Source organism: Schistocerca gregaria, chromosome 1, assembly GCF_023897955.1.
Source record: "Schistocerca gregaria isolate iqSchGreg1 chromosome 1, iqSchGreg1.2, whole genome shotgun sequence".
Lineage (NCBI taxonomy): Eukaryota > Metazoa > Arthropoda > Insecta > Orthoptera > Acrididae > Schistocerca > Schistocerca gregaria.
Genome location: NC_064920.1, coordinates 79,914,432 through 79,936,385, shown reverse-complemented (window position 1 = coordinate 79,936,385; position 21,954 = coordinate 79,914,432).

The window sequence follows — 21,954 nt, the reverse complement described above, 5'->3', positions numbered from 1 at the left end:
AGAGATTCATCGTTACTCTTTCCATAGGTTACTGGTATTCTCTGATTCAATGCCTCTCGTGACGAAAAAGTGGCTATCTTAATAGTGCAATACTTCTTCCTCCCAGTTTGCTCACACATTTTACTACTTTTTTGTGTAGTTTTTGTCTGCCAGAAACTATAATTCACTAGTTTTGTATCATAAAAGAGTCATCGTTTCTCCTCCTAGGGGTTATTCGAGACCTCTTAATCCAAACCGCAAGTAACGAGGCATTGGCTACCTTAAGAGAGTCATAGTTACTCGTCCCAATTGCTCACCCAGTCTGCCACTTTTTCTTACTGCGGCCAGTCTGCCAGAAGCGATATGTCACTCGTTGTGTATCTTAAGAGATTCATCGTTACTCCTTCCATAGGTTACTGGTATTCTCTGAGTCAATACCTCTCGTGACGAAAAAGTGGCTATCTTAATAGTGCAATACTTCTTCCTCCGAGTTGCTCACACAGTTTACTACTTTTTGTGTAGTTTTTGTCTGCCAGAAACTATAATTCACTAGCTGTGTATCATAAAAGAGTCATCGTTTCTCCTCCTAGGGGTTATTCGAGACCTCTTAATGCAAACCGCAAGTAACGAGGCGTTGGCTACCTTAAGAGAGTCATAGTTACTCGTCCCAATTGCTCCTACAGTCTGCCACTTTTCCTTACTGCGGCCAGTCTGCCAGAAGCGATATGTCACTCGTTGTGTATCTTAAGAGATTCATCGTTACTCTTTCCATAGGTTACTGGTATTCTCTGATTCAATGCCTCTCGTGACGAAAAAGTGGCTATCTTATAGTGCAATACTTCTTCCTCCCATTTGCTCACACAGTTTACTACTTTTTTGTGTAGTTTTTGTCTGCCAGAAACTATAATTCACTAGTTTTGTATCATAAAAGAGTCATCGTTTCTCCTCCTAGGGGTTATTCGAGACCTCTTAATGCAAACCGCAAGTAACGTGGCATTGGCTACCTTAAGAGAGTCATAGTTACTCGTCCCAATTGCTCACCCAGTCTGCCACTTTTCCTTACTGCGGCCAGTCTGCCAGAAGCGATATGTCACTCGTTGTGTATCTTAAGAGATTCATCGTTACTCCTTCCATAGGTTACTGGTATTCTCTGAGTCAATACCTCTCTTGACGAAAAAGTGGCTATCTTAATAGTGCACTACTTCTTCCTCCGAGTTGCTCACACAGTTTACTACTTTTTGTGTACTTGCCAGTCTGCCAGAAGCGATATGTCACTAGTTGTGTATCATAAAAGAGTCATCGTTTCTCCTCCTAGGGGTTATTCGAGATTTCTTAATCCAAACCGCAAGTAACGAGGCATTGGCTACCTTAAGAGAGTCATAGTTACTCGTCCCAATTGCTCACCCAGTCTGCCACTTTTTCTTACTGCGGCCAGTCTGCCAGAAGCGATATGTCACTCGTTGTGTATCTTAAGAGATTCATCGTTACTCCTTCCATAGGTTACTGGTATTCTCTGATTCAATGCCTCTCGTGACGAAAAAGTGGCTAACTTAATAGTGCAATACTTCTTCCTCCCAGTTGCTCACACAGTTTACTACTTTTTTGTGTAGTTTTTGTCTGCCAGAAACTATAATTCACTAGTTTTGTATCATAAAAGAGTCATCGTTTCTCCTCCTAGGGGTTATTCGAGACCTCTTAATGCAAACGTCAAGTAACGAGGCATTGGCTACCTTAAGAGAGTCATAGTTACTCGTCCCAATTGCTCACCCAGTCTGCCACTTTTCCTTACTGCGGCCAGTCTGCCAGAAGCGATATGTCACTCGTTGTGTATCTTAAGAGATTCATCGTTACTCTTTCCATAGGTTACTGGTATTCTCTGATTCAATGCCTCTCGTGACGAAAAAGTGGCTATCTTAATAGTGCAATACTTCTTCCTCCCAGTTTGCTCACACATTTTACTACTTTTTTGTGTAGTTTTTGTCTGCCAGAAACTATAATTCACTAGTTTTGTATCATAAAAGAGTCATCGTTTCTCCTCCTAGGGGTTATTCGAGACCTCTTAATCCAAACCGCAAGTAACGAGGCATTGGCTACCTTAAGAGAGTCATAGTTACTCATCCCAATTGCTCACCCAGTCTGCCACTTTTTCTTACTGCGGCCAGTCTGCCAGAAGCGATATGTCACTCGTTGTGTATCTTAAGAGATTCATCGTTACTCCTTCCATAGGTTACTGGTATTCTCTGAGTCAATACCTCTCGTGACGAAAAAGTGGCTATCTTAATAGTGCAATACTTCTTCCTCCGAGTTGCTCACACAGTTTACTACATTTTGTGTAGTTTTTGTCTGCCAGAAACTATAATTCACTAGCTGTGTATCATAAAAGAGTCATCGTTTCTCCTCCTAGGGGTTATTCAAGACCTCTTAATGCAAACCGCAAGTAACGAGGCATTGGCTACCTTAAGAGAGTCATAGTTACTCGTCCCAATTGCTCCTACAATCTGCCACTTTTCCTTACTGCGGCCAGTCTGCCAGAAGCGATATGTCACTCGTTGTGTATCTTAAGAGATTCATCGTTACTCTTTCCATAGGTTACTGGTATTCTCTGATTCAATGCCTCTCGTGACGAAAAAGTGGCTATCTTAATAGTGCAATACTTCTTCCTCCCAGTTTGCTCACACATTTTACTACTTTTTTGTGTAGTTTTTGTCTGCCAGAAACTATAATTCACTAGTTTTGTATCATAAAAGAGTCATCGTTTCTCCTCCTAGGGGTTATTCGAGACCTCTTAATCCAAACCGCAAGTAACGAGGCATTGGCTACCTTAAGAGAGTCATAGTTACTCGTCCCAATTGCTCACCCAGTCTGCCACTTTTTCTTACTGCGGCCAGTCTGCCAGAAGCGATATGTCACTCGTTGTGTATCTTAAGAGATTCATCGTTACTCCTTCCATAGGTTACTGGTATTCTCTGAGTCAATACCTCTCGTGACGAAAAAGTGGCTATCTTAATAGTGCAATACTTCTTCCTCCGAGTTGCTCACACAGTTTACTACTTTTTGTGTAGTTTTTGTCTGCCAGAAACTATAATTCACTAGCTGTGTATCATAAAAGAGTCATCGTTTCTCCTCCTAGGGGTTATTCGAGACCTCTTAATGCAAACCGCAAGTAACGAGGCGTTGGCTACCTTAAGAGAGTCATAGTTACTCGTCCCAATTGCTCCTACAGTCTGCCACTTTTCCTTACTGCGGCCAGTCTGCCAGAAGCGATATGTCACTCGTTGTGTATCTTAAGAGATTCATCGTTACTCTTTCCATAGGTTACTGGTATTCTCTGATTCAATGCCTCTCGTGACTGACGAAAAAGTGGCTATCTTAATAGTGCAATACCTCTTCCTCCCAGTTGCTCACACAGTTTACTACTTTTTTGTGTAGTTTTTGTCTGCCAGAAACTATAATTCGCTAGTTTTGTATCATAAAAGAGTCATCGTTTCTCCTCCTAGGGGTTATTCGAGACCTCTTAATCCAAACCGCAAGTAACGAGGCATTGGCTACCTTAAGAGAGTCATAGTTACTCGTCCCAATTGCTCACCCAGTCTGCCACTTTTTCTTACTGCGACCAGTCTGCCAGAAGCGATATGTCACTCGTTGTGTATCTTAAGAGATTCATCGTTACTCCTTCCATAGGTTACTGGTATTCTCTGAGTCAATACCTCTCGTGACGAAAAAGTGGCTATCTTAATAGTGCAATACTTCTTCCTCCTAGTTGCTCACACAGTTTACTACTTTTTGTGTAGTTTTTGTCTGCCAGAAACTATAATTCACTAGCTGTGTATCATAAAAGAGTCATCGTTTCTCCTCCTAGGGGTTTTCGAGATTTCTTAATCCAAACCGCAAGTAACGAGGCATTGGCTACCTTAAGAGAGTCATAGTTACTCGTCCCAATTGCTCACCCAGTCTGCCACTTTTCCTTACTGCGGCCAGTCTGCCAGAAGCGATATGTCACTCGTTGTGTATCTTAAGAGATTCATCGTTACTCTTTCCATAGGTTACTGGTATTCTCTGATTCAATGCCTCTCGTGACGAAAAAGTGGCTATCTTATAGTGCAATACTTCTTCCTCCCATTTGCTCACACAGTTTACTACTTTTTTGTGTAGTTTTTGTCTGCCAGAAACTATAATTCACTAGTTTTGTATCATAAAAGAGTCATCGTTTCTCCTCCTAGGGGTTATTCGAGACCTCTTAATGCAAACCGCAAGTAACGTGGCATTGGCTACCTTAAGAGAGTCATAGTTACTCGTCCCAATTGCTCACCCAGTCTGCCACTTTTCCTTACTGCGGCCAGTCTGCCAGAAGCGATATGTCACTCGTTGTGTATCTTAAGAGATTCATCGTTACTCCTTCCATAGGTTACTGGTATTCTCTGAGTCAATACCTCTCTTGACGAAAAAGTGGCTATCTTAATAGTGCACTACTTCTTCCTCCGAGTTGCTCACACAGTTTACTACTTTTTGTGTACTTGCCAGTCTGCCAGAAGCGATATGTCACTAGTTGTGTATCATAAAAGAGTCATCGTTTCTCCTCCTAGGGGTTATTCGAGATTTCTTAATCCAAACCGCAAGTAACGAGGCATTGGCTACCTTAAGAGAGTCATAGTTACTCGTCCCAATTGCTCACCCAGTCTGCCACTTTTTCTTACTGCGGCCAGTCTGCCAGAAGCGATATGTCACTCGTTGTGTATCTTAAGAGATTCATCGTTACTCCTTCCATAGGTTACTGGTATTCTCTGAGTCAATACCTCTCGTGACGAAAAAGTGGCTATCTTAATAGTGCAATACTTCTTCCTCCGAGTTGCTCACACAGTTTACTACTTTTTGTGTAGTTTTTGTCTGCCAGAAACTATAATTCACTAGTTGTGTATCATTAAAGAGTCATCGTTTCTCCTCCTAGGGGTTTTCGAGATTTCTTAATGCAAACCGCAAGTAACGAGGCATTGGCTACCTTAAGAGAGTCATAGTTACTCGTCCCAATTGCTCACCCAGTCTGCCACTTTTCCTTACTGCGGCCAGTCTGCCAGAAGCGATATGTCACTCGTTGTGTATCTTAAGAGATTCATCGTTACTCTTTCCATAGGTTACTGGTATTCTCTGATTCAATGCCTCTCGTGACGAAAAAGTGGCTAACTTAATAGTGCAATACTTCTTCCTCCCAGTTGCTCACACAGTTTACTACTTTTTTGTGTAGTTTTTGTCTGCCAGAAACTATAATTCACTAGTTTTGTATCATAAAAGAGTCATCGTTTCTCCTCCTAGGGGTTATTCGAGACCTCTTAATGCAAACGTCAAGTAACGAGGCATTGGCTACCTTAAGAGAGTCATAGTTACTCGTCCCAATTGCTCACCCAGTCTGCCACTTTTCCTTACTGCGGCCAGTCTGCCAGAAGCGATATGTCACTCGTTGTGTATCTTAAGAGATTCATCGTTACTCTTTCCATAGGTTACTGGTATTCTCTGATTCAATGCCTCTCGTGACGAAAAAGTGGCTATCTTAATAGTGCAATACTTCTTCCTCCCAGTTTGCTCACATATTTTACTACTTTTTTGTGTAGTTTTTGTCTGCCAGAAACTATAATTCACTAGTTTTGTATCATAAAAGAGTCATCGTTTCTCCTCCTAGGGGTTATTCGAGACCTCTTAATCCAAACCGCAAGTAACGAGGCATTGGCTACCTTAAGAGAGTCATAGTTACTCGTCCCAATTGCTCACCCAGTCTGCCACTTTTTCTTACTGCGGCCAGTCTGCCAGAAGCGATATGTCACTCGTTGTGTATCTTAAGAGATTCATCGTTACTCCTTCCATAGGTTACTGGTATTCTCTGAGTCAATACCTCTCGTGACGAAAAAGTGGCTATCTTAATAGTGCAATACTTCTTCCTCCGAGTTGCTCACACAGTTTACTACATTTTGTGTAGTTTTTGTCTGCCAGAAACTATAATTCACTAGCTGTGTATCATAAAAGAGTCATCGTTTCTCCTCCTAGGGGTTATTCGAGACCTCTTAATGCAAACCGCAAGTAACGAGGCATTGGCTACCTTAAGAGAGTCATAGTTACTCGTCCCAATTGCTCCTACAGTCTGCCACTTTTCCTTACTGCGGCCAGTCTGCCAGAAGCGATATGTCACTCGTTGTGTATCTTAAGAGATTCATCGTTACTCTTTCCATAGGTTACTGGTATTCTCTGATTCAATGCCTCTCGTGACGAAAAAGTGGCTATCTTATAGTGCAATACTTCTTCCTCCCATTTGCTCACACAGTTTACTACTTTTTTGTGTAGTTTTTGTCTGCCAGAAACTATAATTCACTAGTTTTGTATCATAAAAGAGTCATCGTTTCTCCTCCTAGGGGTTATTCGAGACCTCTTAATGCAAACCGCAAGTAACGTGGCATTGGCTACCTTAAGAGAGTCATAGTTACTCGTCCCAATTGCTCACCCAGTCTGCCACTTTTCCTTACTGCGGCCAGTCTGCCAGAAGCGATATGTCACTCGTTGTGTATCTTAAGAGATTCATCGTTACTCCTTCCATAGGTTACTGGTATTCTCTGAGTCAATACCTCTCTTGACGAAAAAGTGGCTATCTTAATAGTGCACTACTTCTTCCTCCGAGTTGCTCACACAGTTTACTACTTTTTGTGTACTTGCCAGTCTGCCAGAAGCGATATGTCACTAGTTGTGTATCATAAAAGAGTCATCGTTTCTCCTCCTAGGGGTTATTCGAGATTTCTTAATCCAAACCGCAAGTAACGAGGCATTGGCTACCTTAAGAGAGTCATAGTTACTCGTCCCAATTGCTCACCCAGTCTGCCACTTTTTCTTACTGCGGCCAGTCTGCCAGAAGCGATATGTCACTCGTTGTGTATCTTAAGAGATTCATCGTTACTCCTTCCATAGGTTACTGGTATTCTCTGATTCAATGCCTCTCGTGACGAAAAAGTGGCTAACTTAATAGTGCAATACTTCTTCCTCCCAGTTGCTCACACAGTTTACTACTTTTTTGTGTAGTTTTTGTCTGCCAGAAACTATAATTCACTAGTTTTGTATCATAAAAGAGTCATCGTTTCTCCTCCTAGGGGTTATTCGAGACCTCTTAATGCAAACGTCAAGTAACGAGGCATTGGCTACCTTAAGAGAGTCATAGTTACTCGTCCCAATTGTTCACCCAGTCTGCCACTTTTCCTTACTGCGGCCAGTCTGCCAGAAGCGATATGTCACTCGTTGTGTATCTTAAGAGATTCATCGTTACTCTTTCCATAGGTTACTGGTATTCTCTGATTCAATGCCTCTCGTGACGAAAAAGTGGCTATCTTAATAGTGCAATACTTCTTCCTCCCAGTTTGTTCACACATTTTACTACTTTTTTGTGTAGTTTTTGTCTGCCAGAAACTATAATTCACTAGTTTTGTATCATAAAAGAGTCATCGTTTCTCCTCCTAGGGGTTATTCGAGACCTCTTAATCCAAACCGCAAGTAACGAGGCATTGGCTACCTTAAGAGAGTCATAGTTACTCGTCCCAATTGCTCACCCAGTCTGCCACTTTTTCTTACTGCGGCCAGTCTGCCAGAAGCAATATGTCACTCGTTGTGTATCTTAAGAGATTCATCGTTACTCCTTCCATAGGTTACTGGTATTCTCTGAGTCAATACCTCTCGTGACGAAAAAGTGGCTATCTTAATAGTGCAATACTTCTTCCTCCGAGTTGCTCACACAGTTTACTACATTTTGTGTAGTTTTTGTCTGCCAGAAACTATAATTCACTAGCTGTGTATCATAAAAGAGTCATCGTTTCCCCTCCTAGGGGTTATTCGAGACCTCTTAATGCAAACCGCAAGTAACGAGGCATTGGCTACCTTAAGAGAGTCATAGTTACTCGTCCCAATTGCTCCTACAATCTGCCACTTTTCCTTACTGCGGCCAGTCTGCCAGAAGCGATATGTCACTCGTTGTGTATCTTAAGAGATTCATCGTTACTCCTTCCATAGGTTACTGGTATTCTCTGAGTCAATACCTCTCGTGACGAAAAAGTGGCTATCTTAATAGTGCAATACTTCTTCCTCCTAGTTGCTCACACAGTTTACTACTTTTTGTGTAGTTTTTGTCTGCCAGAAACTATAATTCACTAGCTGTGTATCATAAAAGAGTCATCGTTTCTCCTCCTAGGGGTTTTCGAGATTTCTTAATCCAAACCGCAAGTAACGAGGCATTGGCTACCTTAAGAGAGTCATAGTTACTCGTCCCAATTGCTCACCCAGTCTGCCACTTTTCCTTACTGCGGCCAGTCTGCCAGAAGCGATATGTCACTCGTTGTGTATCTTAAGAGATTCATCGTTACTCTTTCCATAGGTTACTGGTATTCTCTGATTCAATGCCTCTCGTGACGAAAAAGTGGCTATCTTATAGTGCAATACTTCTTCCTCTCATTTGCTCACACAGTTTACTACTTTTTTGTGTAGTTTTTGTCTGCCAGAAACTATAATTCACTAGTTTTGTATCATAAAAGAGTCATCGTTTCTCCTCCTAGGGGTTATTCGAGACCTCTTAATGCAAACCGCAAGTAACGTGGCATTGGCTACCTTAAGAGAGTCATAGTTACTCGTCCCAATTGCTCACCCAGTCTGCCACTTTTCCTTACTGCGGCCAGTCTGCCAGAAGCGATATGTCACTCGTTGTGTATCTTAAGAGATTCATCGTTACTCCTTCCATAGGTTACTGGTATTCTCTGAGTCAATACCTCTCTTGACGAAAAAGTGGCTATCTTAATAGTGCACTACTTCTTCCTCCGAGTTGCTCACACAGTTTACTACTTTTTGTGTACTTGCCAGTCTGCCAGAAGCGATATGTCACTAGTTGTGTATCATAAAAGAGTCATCGTTTCTCCTCCTAGGGGTTATTCGAGATTTCTTAATCCAAACCGCAAGTAACGAGGCATTGGCTACCTTAAGAGAGTCATAGTTACTCGTCCCAATTGCTCACCCAGTCTGCCACTTTTTCTTACTGCGGCCAGTCTGCCAGAAGCGATATGTCACTCGTTGTGTATCTTAAGAGATTCATCGTTACTCCTTCCATAGGTTACTGGTATTCTCTGAGTCAATACCTCTCGTGACGAAAAAGTGGCTATCTTAATAGTGCAATACTTCTTCCTCCGAGTTGCTCACACAGTTTACTACTTTTTGTGTAGTTTTTGTCTGCCAGAAACTATAATTCACTAGTTGTGTATCATTAAAGAGTCATCGTTTCTCCTCCTAGGGGTTTTCGAGATTTCTTAATGCAAACCGCAAGTAACGAGGCATTGGCTACCTTAAGAGAGTCATAGTTACTCGTCCCAATTGCTCACCCAGTCTGCCACTTTTCCTTACTGCGGCCAGTCTGCCAGAAGCGATATGTCACTCGTTGTGTATCTTAAGAGATTCATCGTTACTCTTTCCATAGGTTACTGGTATTCTCTGATTCAATGCCTCTCGTGACGAAAAAGTGGCTAACTTAATAGTGCAATACTTCTTCCTCCCAGTTGCTCACACAGTTTACTACTTTTTTGTGTAGTTTTTGTCTGCCAGAAACTATAATTCACTAGTTTTGTATCATAAAAGAGTCATCGTTTCTCCTCCTAGGGGTTATTCGAGACCTCTTAATGCAAACGTCAAGTAACGAGGCATTGGCTACCTTAAGAGAGTCATAGTTACTCGTCCCAATTGCTCACCCAGTCTGCCACTTTTCCTTACTGCGGCCAGTCTGCCAGAAGCGATATGTCACTCGTTGTGTATCTTAATAGATTCATCGTTACTCTTTCCATAGGTTACTGGTATTCTCTGATTCAATGCCTCTCGTGACGAAAAAGTGGCTATCTTAATAGTGCAATACTTCTTCCTCCCAGTTTGCTCACACATTTTACTACTTTTTTGTGTAGTTTTTGTCTGCCAGAAACTATAATTCACTAGTTTTGTATCATAAAAGAGTCATCGTTTCTCCTCCTAGGGGTTATTCGAGACCTCTTAATCCAAACCGCAAGTAACGAGGCATTGGCTACCTTAAGAGAGTCATAGTTACTCGTCCCAATTGCTCACCCAGTCTGCCACTTTTTCTTACTGCGGCCAGTCTGCCAGAAGCGATATGTCACTCGTTGTGTATCTTAAGAGATTCATCGTTACTCCTTCCATAGGTTACTGGTATTCTCTGAGTCAATACCTCTCGTGACGAAAAAGTGGCTATCTTAATAGTGCAATACTTCTTCCTCCGAGTTGCTCACACAGTTTACTACATTTTGTGTAGTTTTTGTCTGCCAGAAACTATAATTCACTAGCTGTGTATCATAAAAGAGTCATCGTTTCTCCTCCTAGGGGTTATTCGAGACCTCTTAATGCAAACCGCAAGTAACGAGGCATTGGCTACCTTAAGAGAGTCATAGTTACTCGTCCCAATTGCTCCTACAGTCTGCCACTTTTCCTTACTGCGGCCAGTCTGCCAGAAGCGATATGTCACTCGTTGTGTATCTTAAGAGATTCATCGTTACTCTTTCCATAGGTTACTGGTATTCTCTGATTCAATGCCTCTCGTGACGAAAAAGTGGCTATCTTAATAGTGCAATACTTCTTCCTCCCAGTTGCTCACACAGTTTACTACTTTTTTCTGTAGTTTTTGTCTGCCAGAAACTATAATTCGCTAGTTTTGTATCATAAAAGAGTCATCGTTTCTCCTCCTAGGGGTTATTCGAGACCTCTTAATCCAAACCGCAAGTAACGAGGCATTGGCTACCTTAAGAGAGTCATAGTTACTCGTCCCCATTGCTCACCCAGTCTGCCACTTTTTCTTACTGTGGCCAGTCTGCCAGAAGCGATATGTCACTCGTTGTGTATCTTAAGAGATTCATCGTTACTCCTTCCATAGGTTACTGGTATTCTCTGATTCAATGCCTCTCGTGACGAAAAAGTGGCTAACTTAATAGTGCAATACTTCTTCCTCCGAGTTGCTCACACAGTTTACTACTTTTTGTGTAGTTTTTGTCTGCCAGAAACTATAATTCACTAGCTGTGTATCATAAAAGAGTCATCGTTTCTCCTCCTAGGGGTTTTCGAGATTTCTTAATCCAAACCGCAAGTAACGAGGCATTGGCAACCTTAAGAGAGTCATAGTTACTCGTCCCCATTGCTCACCCAGTCTGCCACTTTTTCTTACTGTGGCCAGTCTGCCAGAAGCGATATGTCACTCGTTGTGTATCTTAAGAGATTCATCGTTACTCCTTCCATAGGTTACTGGTATTCTCTGAGTCAATACCTCTCTTGACGAAAAAGTGGCTATCTTAATAGTGCAATACTTCTTCCTCCGAGTTGCTCACACAGTTTACTACTTTTTGTGTACTTGCCAGTCTGCCAGAAGCGATATGTCACTAGTTGTGTGTCATAAAAGAGTCATCGTTTCTCCTCCTAGGGGTTATTCGAGATTTCTTAATCCAAACCGCAAGTAACGAGGCATTGGCTACCTTAAGAGAGTCATAGTTACTCGTCCCAATTGGTCACCCAGTCTGCCACTTTTTCTTACTGCGGCCAGTCTGCCAGAAGCGATATGTCACTCGTTCTGTATCTTAAGAGATTCATCGTTACTCCTTCCATAGGTTACTGGTATTCTCTGAGTCAATACCTCTCGTGACGAAAAAGTGGCTATCTTAAAAGTGCAATACTTCTTCCTCCGAGTTGCTCACACAGTTTACTACTTTTTGTGTAGTTTTTGTCTGCCAGAAACTATAATTCACTAGCTGTGTATCATAAAAGAGTCATCGTTTCTCCTCCTAGGGGTTATTCGAGACCTCTTAATGCAAACCGCAAGTAACGAGGCGTTGGCTACCTTAAGAGAGTCATAGTTACTCGTCCCAATTGCTCACCCAGTCTGCCACTTTTTCTTACTGCGACCAGTCTGCCAGAAGCGATATGTCACTCGTTGTGTATCTTAAGAGATTCATCGTTACTCCTTCCATAGGTTACTGGTATTCTCTGAGTCAATACCTCTCGTGACGAAAAAGTGGCTATCTTAATAGTGCAATACTTCTTCCTCCGAGTTGCTCACACAGTTTACTACTTTTTGTGTAGTTTTTGTCTGCCAGAAACTATAATTCACTAGCTGTGTATCATAAAAGAGTCATCGTTTCTCCTCCTAGGGGTTTTCGAGATTTCTTAATCCAAACCGCAAGTAACGAGGCATTGGCTACCTTAAGAGAGTCATAGTTACTCGTCCCAATTGCTCACCCAGTCTGCCACTTTTCCTTACTGCTGCCAGTCTGCCAGAAGCGATATGTCACTCGTTGTGTATCTTAAGAGATTCATCGTTACTCCTTCCATAGGTTACTGGTATTCTCTGAGTCAATACCTCTCGTGACGAAAAAGTGGCTATCTTAATAGTGCAATACTTCTTCCTCCGAGTTGCTCACACAGTTTACTACTCTTTGTGTAGTTTTTGTCTGCCAGAAACTATAATTCACTAGCTGTGTATCATAAAAGAGTCATCGTTTCTCCTCCTAGGGGTTTTCGAGATTTCTTAATCCAAACCGCAAGTAACGAGGCATTGGCTACCTTAAGAGAGTCATAGTTACTCGTCCCCATTGCTCACCCAGTCTGCCACTTTTTCTTACTGTGGCCAGTCTGCCAGAAGCGATATGTCACTCGTTGTGTATCTTAAGAGATTCATCGTTACTCCTTCCATAGGTTACTGGTATTCTCTGAGTCAATACCTCTCTTGACGAAAAAGTGGCTATCTTAATAGTGCAATACTTCTTCCTCCGAGTTGCTCACACAGTTTACTACTTTTTGTGTACTTGCCAGTCTGCCAGAAGCGATATGTCACTAGTTGTGTATCATAAAAGAGTCATCGTTTCTCCTCCTAGGGGTTATTCGAGATTTCTTAATCCAAACCGCAAGTAACGAGGCATGGGCTACCTTAAGAGAGTCATAGTTACTCGTCCCAATTGCTCACCCAGTCTGCCACTTTTTCTTACTGCGGCCAGTCTGCCAGAAGCGATATGTCACTCGTTGTGTATCTTAAGAGATTCATCGTTACTCCTTCCATAGGTTACTGGTATTCTCTGAGTCAATACCTCTCGTGACGAAAAAGTGGCTATCTTAAAAGTGCAATACTTCTTCCTCCGAGTTGCTCACACAGTTTACTACTTTTTGTGTAGTTTTTGTCTGCCAGAAACTATAATTCACTAGTTGTGTATCATTAAAGAGTCATCGTTTCTCCTCCTAGGGGTTTTCGAGATTTCTTAATGCAAACCGCAAGTAACGAGGCATTGGCTACCTTAAGAGAGTCATAGTTACTCGTCCCAATTGCTCACCCAGTCTGCCACTTTTCCTTACTGCGGCCAGTCTGCCAGAAGCGATATGTCACTCGTTGTGTATCTTAAGAGATTCATCGTTACTCTTTCCATAGGTTACTGGTATTCTCTGATTCAATGCCTCTCGTGACGAAAAAGTGGCTACCTTAATAGTGCAATACTTCTTCCTCCCAGTTGCTCACACAGTTTACTACTTTTTTGTGTAGTTTTTGTCTGCCAGAAACTATAATTCACTAGTTTTGTATCATAAAAGAGTCATCGTTTCTCCTCCTAGGGGTTATTCGAGACCTCTTAATGCAAACGTCAAGTAACGAGGCATTGGCTACCTTAAGAGAGTCATAGTTACTCGTCCCAATTGCTCACCCAGTCTGCCACTTTTCCTTGCTGCGGCCAGTCTGCCAGAAGCGATATGTCACTCGTTGTGTATCTTAAGAGATTCATCGTTACTCTTTCCATAGGTTACTGGTATTCTCTGATTCAATGCCTCTCGTGACGAAAAAGTGGCTATCTTAATAGTGCAATACTTCTTCCTCCCAGTTTGCTCACACATTTTACTACTTTTTTGTGTAGTTTTTGTCTGCCAGAAACTATAATTCACTAGTTTTGTATCATAAAAGAGTCATCGTTTCTCCTCCTAGGGGTTATTCGAGACCTCTTAATCCAAACCGCAAGTAACGAGGCATTGGCTACCTTAAGAGAGTCATAGTTACTCGTCCCAATTGCTCCTACAGTCTGCCACTTTTCCTTACTGCGGCCAGTCTGCCAGAAGCGATATGTCACTCGTTGTGTATCTTAAGAGATTCATCGTTACTCTTTCCATAGGTTACTGGTATTCTCTGATTCAATGCCTCTCGTGACGAAAAAGTGGCTATCTTAATAGTGCAATACCTCTTCCTCCCAGTTGCTCACACAGTTTACTACTTTTTGTGTAGTTTTTGTCTGCCAGAAACTATAATTCACTAGCTGTGTATCATAAAAGAGTCATCGTTTCTCCTCCTAGGGGTTTTCGAGATTTCTTAATCCAAACCGCAAGTAACGAGGCATTGGCTACCTTAAGAGAGTCATAGTTACTCGTCCCAATTGCTCACCCAGTCTGCCACTTTTCCTTACTGCGGCCAGTCTGCCAGAAGCGATATGTCACTCGTTGTGTATCTTAAGAGATTCATTGTTACTCTTTCCATAGGTTACTGGTATTCTCTGATTCAATGCCTCTCGTGACGAAAAAGTGGCTATCTTATAGTGCAATACTTCTTCCTCCCATTTGCTCACACAGTTTACTACTTTTTTGTGTAGTTTTTGTCTGCCAGAAACTATAATTCACTAGTTTTGTATCATAAAAGAGTCATCGTTTCTCCTCCTAGGGGTTATTCGAGACCTCTTAATGCAAACGTCAAGTAACGAGGCATTGGCTACCTTAAGAGAGCCATAGTTACTCGTCCCAATTGCTCACCCAGTCTGCCACTTTTCCTTACTGCGGCAAGTCTGCCAGAAGCGATATGTCACTCGTTGTGTATCTTAAGAAATTCATCGTTACTCCTTCCATAGGTTACTGGTATTCTCTGAGTCAATACCTCTCTTGACGAAAAAGTGGCTATCTTAATAGTGCAATACTTCTTCCTCCGAGTTGCTCACACAGTTTACTACTTTTTGTGTACTTGCCAGTCTGCCAGAAGCGATATGTCACTAGTTGTGTATCATAAAAGAGTCATCGTTTCTCCTCCTAGGGGTTATTCGAGATTTCTTAATCCAAACCGCAAGTAACGAGGCATTGGCTACCTTAAGAGAGTCATAGTTACTCGTCCCAATTGCTCACCCAGTCTGCCACTTTTCCTTACTGCGGCCAGTCTGCCAGAAGCGATATGTCACTCGTTGTGTATCTTAAGAGATTCATCGTTACTCTTTCCATAGGTTACTGGTATTCTCTGATTCAATGCCTCTCGTGACGAAAAAGTGGCTAACTTAATAGTGCAATACTTCTTCCTCCCAGTTGCTCACACAGTTTACTACTTTTTTGTGTAGTTTTTGTCTGCCAGAAACTATAATTCACTAGTTTTGTATCATAAAAGAGTCATCGTTTCTCCTCCTAGGGGTTATTCGAGACCTCTTAATGCAAACGTCAAGTAACGAGGCATTGGCTACCTTAAGAGAGTCATAGTTACTCGTCCCAATTGCTCACCCAGTCTGCCACTTTTCCTTACTGCGGCCAGTCTGCCAGAAGCGATATGTCACTCGTTGTGTATCTTAAGAGATTCATCGTTACTCTTTCCATAGGTTACTGGTATTCTCTGATTCAATGCCTCTCGTGACGAAAAAGTGGCTATCTTAATAGTGCAATACTTCTTCCTCCCAGTTTGCTCACACATTTTACTACTTTTTTGTGTAGTTTTTGTCTGCCAGAAACTATAATTCACTAGTTTTGTATCATAAAAGAGTCATCGTTTCTCCTCCTAGGGGTTATTCGAGACCTCTTAATCCAAACCGCAAGTAACGAGGCATTGGCTACCTTAAGAGAGTCATAGTTACTCGTCCCAATTGCTCACCCAGTCTGCCACTTTTTCTTACTGCGGCCAGTCTGCCAGAAGCGATATGTCACTCGTTGTGTATCTTAAGAGATTCATCGTTACTCCTTCCATAGGTTACTGGTATTCTCTGAGTCAATACCTCTCGTGACGAAAAAGTGGCTATCTTAATAGTGCAATACTTCTTCCTCCGAGTTGCTCACACAGTTTACTTCATTTTGTGTAGTTTTTGTCTGCCAGAAACTATAATTCACTAGCTGTGTATCATAAAAGAGTCATCGTTTCTCCTCCTAGGGGTTATTCGAGACCTCTTAATGCAAACCGCAAGTAACGAGGCATTGGCTACCTTAAGAGAGTCATAGTTACTCGTCCCAATTGCTCCTACAGTCTGCCACTTTTCCTTACTGCGGCCAGTCTGCCAGAAGCGATATGTCACTCGTTGTGTATCTTAAGAGATTCATCGTTACTCTTTCCATAGGTTACTGGTATTCTCTGATTCAATGCCTCTCGTGACGAAAAAGTGGCTATCTTAATAGTGCAATACTTCTTCCTCCCAGTTGCTCACACAGTTTACTACTTTTTTGTGTAGTTTTTGTCTGCCAGAAACTATAATTCGCTAGTTTTGTATCATAAAAGAGTCATCGTTTCTCCTCCTAGGGGTTATTCGAGACCTCTTAATCCAAACCGCAAGTAACGAGGCATTGGCTACCTTAAGAGAGTCATAGTTACTCGTCCCAATTGCTCACCCATTCTGCCACTTTTTCTTACTGCGACCAGTCTGCCAGAAGCGATATGTCACTCGTTGTGTATCTTAAGAGATTCATCGTTACTCCTTCCATAGGTTACTGGTATTCTCTGAGTCAATACCTCTCGTGACGAAAAAGTGGCTATCTTAATAGTGCAATACTTCTTCCTCCGAGTTGCTCACACAGTTTACTACTTTTTGTGTAGTTTTTGTCTGCCAGAAACTATAATTCACTAGCTGTGTATCATAAAAGAGTCATCGTTTCTCCTCCTAGGGGTTTTCGAGATTTCTTAATCCAAACCGCAAGTAACGAGGCATTGGCTACCTTAAGAGAGTCATAGTTACTCGTCCCCATTGCTCACCCAGTCTGCCACTTTTTCTTACTGTGGCCAGTCTGCCAGAAGCGATATGTCACTCGTTGTGTATCTTAAGAGATTCATCGTTACTCCTTCCATAGGTTACTGGTATTCTCTGAGTCAATACCTCTCTTGACGAAAAAGTGGCTATCTTAATAGTGCAATACTTCTTCCTCCGAGTTGCTCACACAGTTTACTACTTTTTGTGTACTTGCCAGTCTGCCAGAAGCGATATGTCACTAGTTGTGTATCATAAAAGAGTCATCGTTTCTCCTCCTAGGGGTTATTCGAGATTTCTTAATCCAAACCGCAAGTAACGAGGCATTGGCTACCTTAAGAGAGTCATAGTTACTCGTCCCAATTGCTCACCCAGTCTGCCACTTTTTCTTACTGCGGCCAGTCTGCCAGAAGCGATATGTCACTCGTTGTGTATCTTAAGAGATTCATCGTTACTCCTTCCATAGGTTACTGGTATTCTCTGAGTCAATACCTCTCGTGACGAAAAAGTGGCTATCTTAAAAGTGCAATACTTCTTCCTCCGAGTTGCCCACACAGTTTACTACTTTTTGTGTAGTTTTTGTCTGCCAGAAACTATAATTCACTAGTTGTGTATCATTAAAGAGTCATCGTTTCTCCTCCTAGGGGTTTTCGAGATTTCTTAATGCAAACCGCAAGTAACGAGGCATTGGCTACCTTAAGAGAGTCATAGTTACTCGTCCCAATTGCTCACCCAGTCTGCCACTTTTCCTTACTGCGGCCAGTCTGCCAGAAGCGATATGTCACTCGTTGTGTATCTTAAGAGATTCATCGTTACTCTTTCCATAGGTTACTGGTATTCTCTGATTCAATGCCTCTCGTGACGAAAAAGTGGCTACCTTAATAGTGCAATACTTCTTCCTCCCAGTTGCTCACACAGTTTACTACTTTTTTGTGTAGTTTTTGTCTGCCAGAAACTATAATTCACTAGTTTTGTATCATAAAAGAGTCATCGTTTCTCCTCCTAGGGGTTATTCGAGACCTCTTAATGCAAACGTCAAGTAACGAGGCATTGGCTACCTTAAGAGAGCCATAGTTACTCGTCCCAATTGCTCACCCAGTCTGCCACTTTTCCTTACTGCGGCAAGTCTGCCAGAAGCGATATGTCACTCGTTGTGTATCTTAAGAAATTCATCGTTACTCCTTCCATAGGTTACTGGTATTCTCTGAGTCAATACCTCTCTTGACGAAAAAGTGGCTATCTTAATAGTGCAATACTTCTTCCTCCGAGTTGCTCACACAGTTTACTACTTTTTGTGTACTTGCCAGTCTGCCAGAAGCGATATGTCACTAGTTGTGTATCATAAAAGAGTCATCGTTTCTCCTCCTAGGGGTTATTCGAGATTTCTTAATCCAAACCGCAAGTAACGAGGCATTGGCTACCTTAAGAGAGTCATAGTTACTCGTCCCAATTGCTCACCCAGTCTGCCACTTTTCCTTACTGCGGCCAGTCTGCCAGAAGCGATATGTCACTCGTTGTGTATCTTAAGAGATTCATCGTTACTCTTTCCATAGGTTACTGGTATTCTCTGATTCAATGCCTCTCGTGACGAAAAAGTGGCTAACTTAATAGTGCAATACTTCTTCCTCCCAGTTGCTCACACAGTTTACTACTTTTTTGTGTAGTTTTTGTCTGCCAGAAACTATAATTCACTAGTTTTGTATCATAAAAGAGTCATCGTTTCTCCTCCTAGGGGTTATTCGAGACCTCTTAATGCAAACGTCAAGTAACGAGGCATTGGCTACCTTAAGAGAGTCATAGTTACTCGTCCCAATTGCTCACCCAGTCTGCCACTTTTCCTTACTGCGGCCAGTCTGCCAGAAGCGATATGTCACTCGTTGTGTATCTTAAGAGATTCATCGTTACTCTTTCCATAGGTTACTGGTATTCTCTGATTCAATGCCTCTCGTGACGAAAAAGTGGCTATCTTAATAGTGCAATACTTCTTCCTCCCAGTTTGCTCACACATTTTACTACTTTTTTGTGTAGTTTTTGTCTGCCAGAAACTATAATTCACTAGTTTTGTATCATAAAAGAGTCATCGTTTCTCCTCCTAGGGGTTATTCGAGACCTCTTAATCCAAACCGCAAGTAACGAGGCATTGGCTACCTTAAGAGAGTCATAGTTACTCGTCCCAATTGCTCACCCAGTCTGCCACTTTTTCTTACTGCGGCCAGTCTGCCAGAAGCGATATGTCACTCGTTGTGTATCTTAAGAGATTCATCGTTACTCCTTCCATAGGTTACTGGTATTCTCTGAGTCAATACCTCTCGTGACGAAAAAGTGGCTATCTTAATAGTGCAATACTTCTTCCTCCGAGTTGCTCACACAGTTTACTTCATTTTGTGTAGTTTTTGTCTGCCAGAAACTATAATTCACTAGCTGTGTATCATAAAAGAGTCATCGTTTCTCCTCCTAGGGGTTATTCGAGACCTCTTAATGCAAACCGCAAGTAACGAGGCATTGGCTACCTTAAGAGAGTCATAGTTACTCGTCCCAATTGCTCCTACAGTCTGCCACTTTTCCTTACTGCGGCCAGTCTGCCAGAAGCGATATGTCACTCGTTGTGTATCTTAAGAGATTCATCGTTACTCTTTCCATAGGTTACTGGTATTCTCTGATTCAATGCCTCTCGTGACGAAAAAGTGGCTATCTTAATAGTGCAATACTTCTTCCTCCCAGTTGCTCACACAGTTTACTACTTTTTTGTGTAGTTTTTGTCTGCCAGAAACTATAATTCGCTAGTTTTGTATCATAAAAGAGTCATCGTTTCTCCTCCTAGGGGTTATTCGAGACCTCTTAATCCAAACCGCAAGTAACGAGGCATTGGCTACCTTAAGAGAGTCATAGTTACTCGTCCCAATTGCTCACCCATTCTGCCACTTTTTCTTACTGCGACCAGTCTGCCAGAAGCGATATGTCACTCGTTGTGTATCTTAAGAGATTCATCGTTACTCCTTCCATAGGTTACTGGTATTCTCTGAGTCAATACCTCTCGTGACGAAAAAGTGGCTATCTTAATAGTGCAATACTTCTTCCTCCGAGTTGCTCACACAGTTTACTACTTTTTGTGTAGTTTTTGTCTGCCAGAAACTATAATTCACTAGCTGTGTATCATAAAAGAGTCATCGTTTCTCCTCCTAGGGGTTTTCGAGATTTCTTAATCCAAACCGCAAGTAACGAGGCATTGGCTACCTTAAGAGAGTCATAGTTACTCGTCCCCATTGCTCACCCAGTCTGCCACTTTTTCTTACTGTGGCCAGTCTGCCAGAAGCGATATGTCACTCGTTGTGTATCTTAAGAGATTCATCGTTACTCCTTCCATAGGTTACTGGTATTCTCTGAGTCAATACCTCTCTTGACGAAAAAGTGGCTATCTTAATAGTGCAATACTTCTTCCTCCGAGTTGCTCACACAGTTTACTACTTTTTGTGTACTTGCCAGTCTGCCAGAAGCGATATGTCACTAGTTGTGTATCATAAAAGAGTCATCGTTTCTCCTCCTAGGGGTTATTCGAGATTTCTTAATCCAAACCGCAAGTAACGAGGCATTGGCTACCTTAAGAGAGTCATAGTTACTCGTCCCAATTGCTCACCCAGTCTGCCACTTTTTCTTACTGCGGCCAGTCTGCCAGAAGCGATATGTCACTCGTTGTGTATCTTAAGAGATTCATCGTTACTCCTTCCATAGGTTACTGGTATTCTCTGAGTCAATACCTCTCGTGACGAAAAAGTGGCTATCTTAAAAGTGCAATACTTCTTCCTCCGAGTTGCCCACACAGTTTACTACTTTTTGTGTAGTTTTTGTCTGCCAGAAACTATAATTCACTAGTTGTGTATCATTAAAGAGTCATCGTTTCTCCTCCTAGGGGTTTTCGAGATTTCTTAATGCAAACCGCAAGTAACGAGGCATTGGCTACCTTAAGAGAGTCATAGTTACTCGTCCCAATTGCTCACCCAGTCTGCCACTTTTCCTTACTGCGGCCAGTCTGCCAGAAGCGATATGTCACTCGTTGTGTATCTTAAGAGATTCATCGTTACTCTTTCCATAGGTTACTGGTATTCTCTGATTCAATGCCTCTCGTGACGAAAAAGTGGCTACCTTAATAGTGCAATACTTCTTCCTCCCAGTTGCTCACACAGTTTACTACTTTTTTGTGTAGTTTTTTCTGCCAGAAACTATAATTCACTAGTTTTGTATCATAAAAGAGTCATCGTTTCTCCTCCTAGGGGTTATTCGAGACCTCTTAATGCAAACGTCAAGTAACGAGGCATTGGCTACCTTAAGAGAGTCATAGTTACTCGTCCCAATTGCTCACCCAGTCTGCCACTTTTCCTTGCTGCGGCCAGTCTGCCAGAAGCGATATGTCACTCGTTGTGTATCTTAAGAGATTCATCGTTACTCTTTCCATAGGTTACTGGTATTCTCTGATTCAATGCCTCTCGTGACGAAAAAGTGGCTATCTTAATAGTGCAATACTTCTTCCTCCCAGTTTGCTCACACATTTTACTACTTTTTTGTGTAGTTTTTGTCTGCCAGAAACTATAATTCACTAGTTTTGTATCATAAAAGAGTCATCGTTTCTCCTCCTAGGGGTTATTCGAGACCTCTTAATCCAAACCGCAAGTAACGAGGCATTGGCTACCTTAAGAGAGTCATAGTTACTCGTCCCAATTGCTCACCCAGTCTGCCACTTTTTCTTACTGCGACCAGTCTGCCAGAAGCGATATGTCACTCGTTGTGTATCTTAAGAGATTCATCGTTACTCCTTCCATAGGTTACTGGTATTCTCTGAGTCAATACCTCTCGTGACGAAAAAGTGGCTATCTTAATAGTGCAATACTTCTTCCTCCGAGTTGCTCACACAGTTTACTACTTTTTGTGTATTTTTTGTCTGCCAGAAACTATAATTCACTAGCTGTGTATCATAAAAGAGTCATCGTTTCTCCTC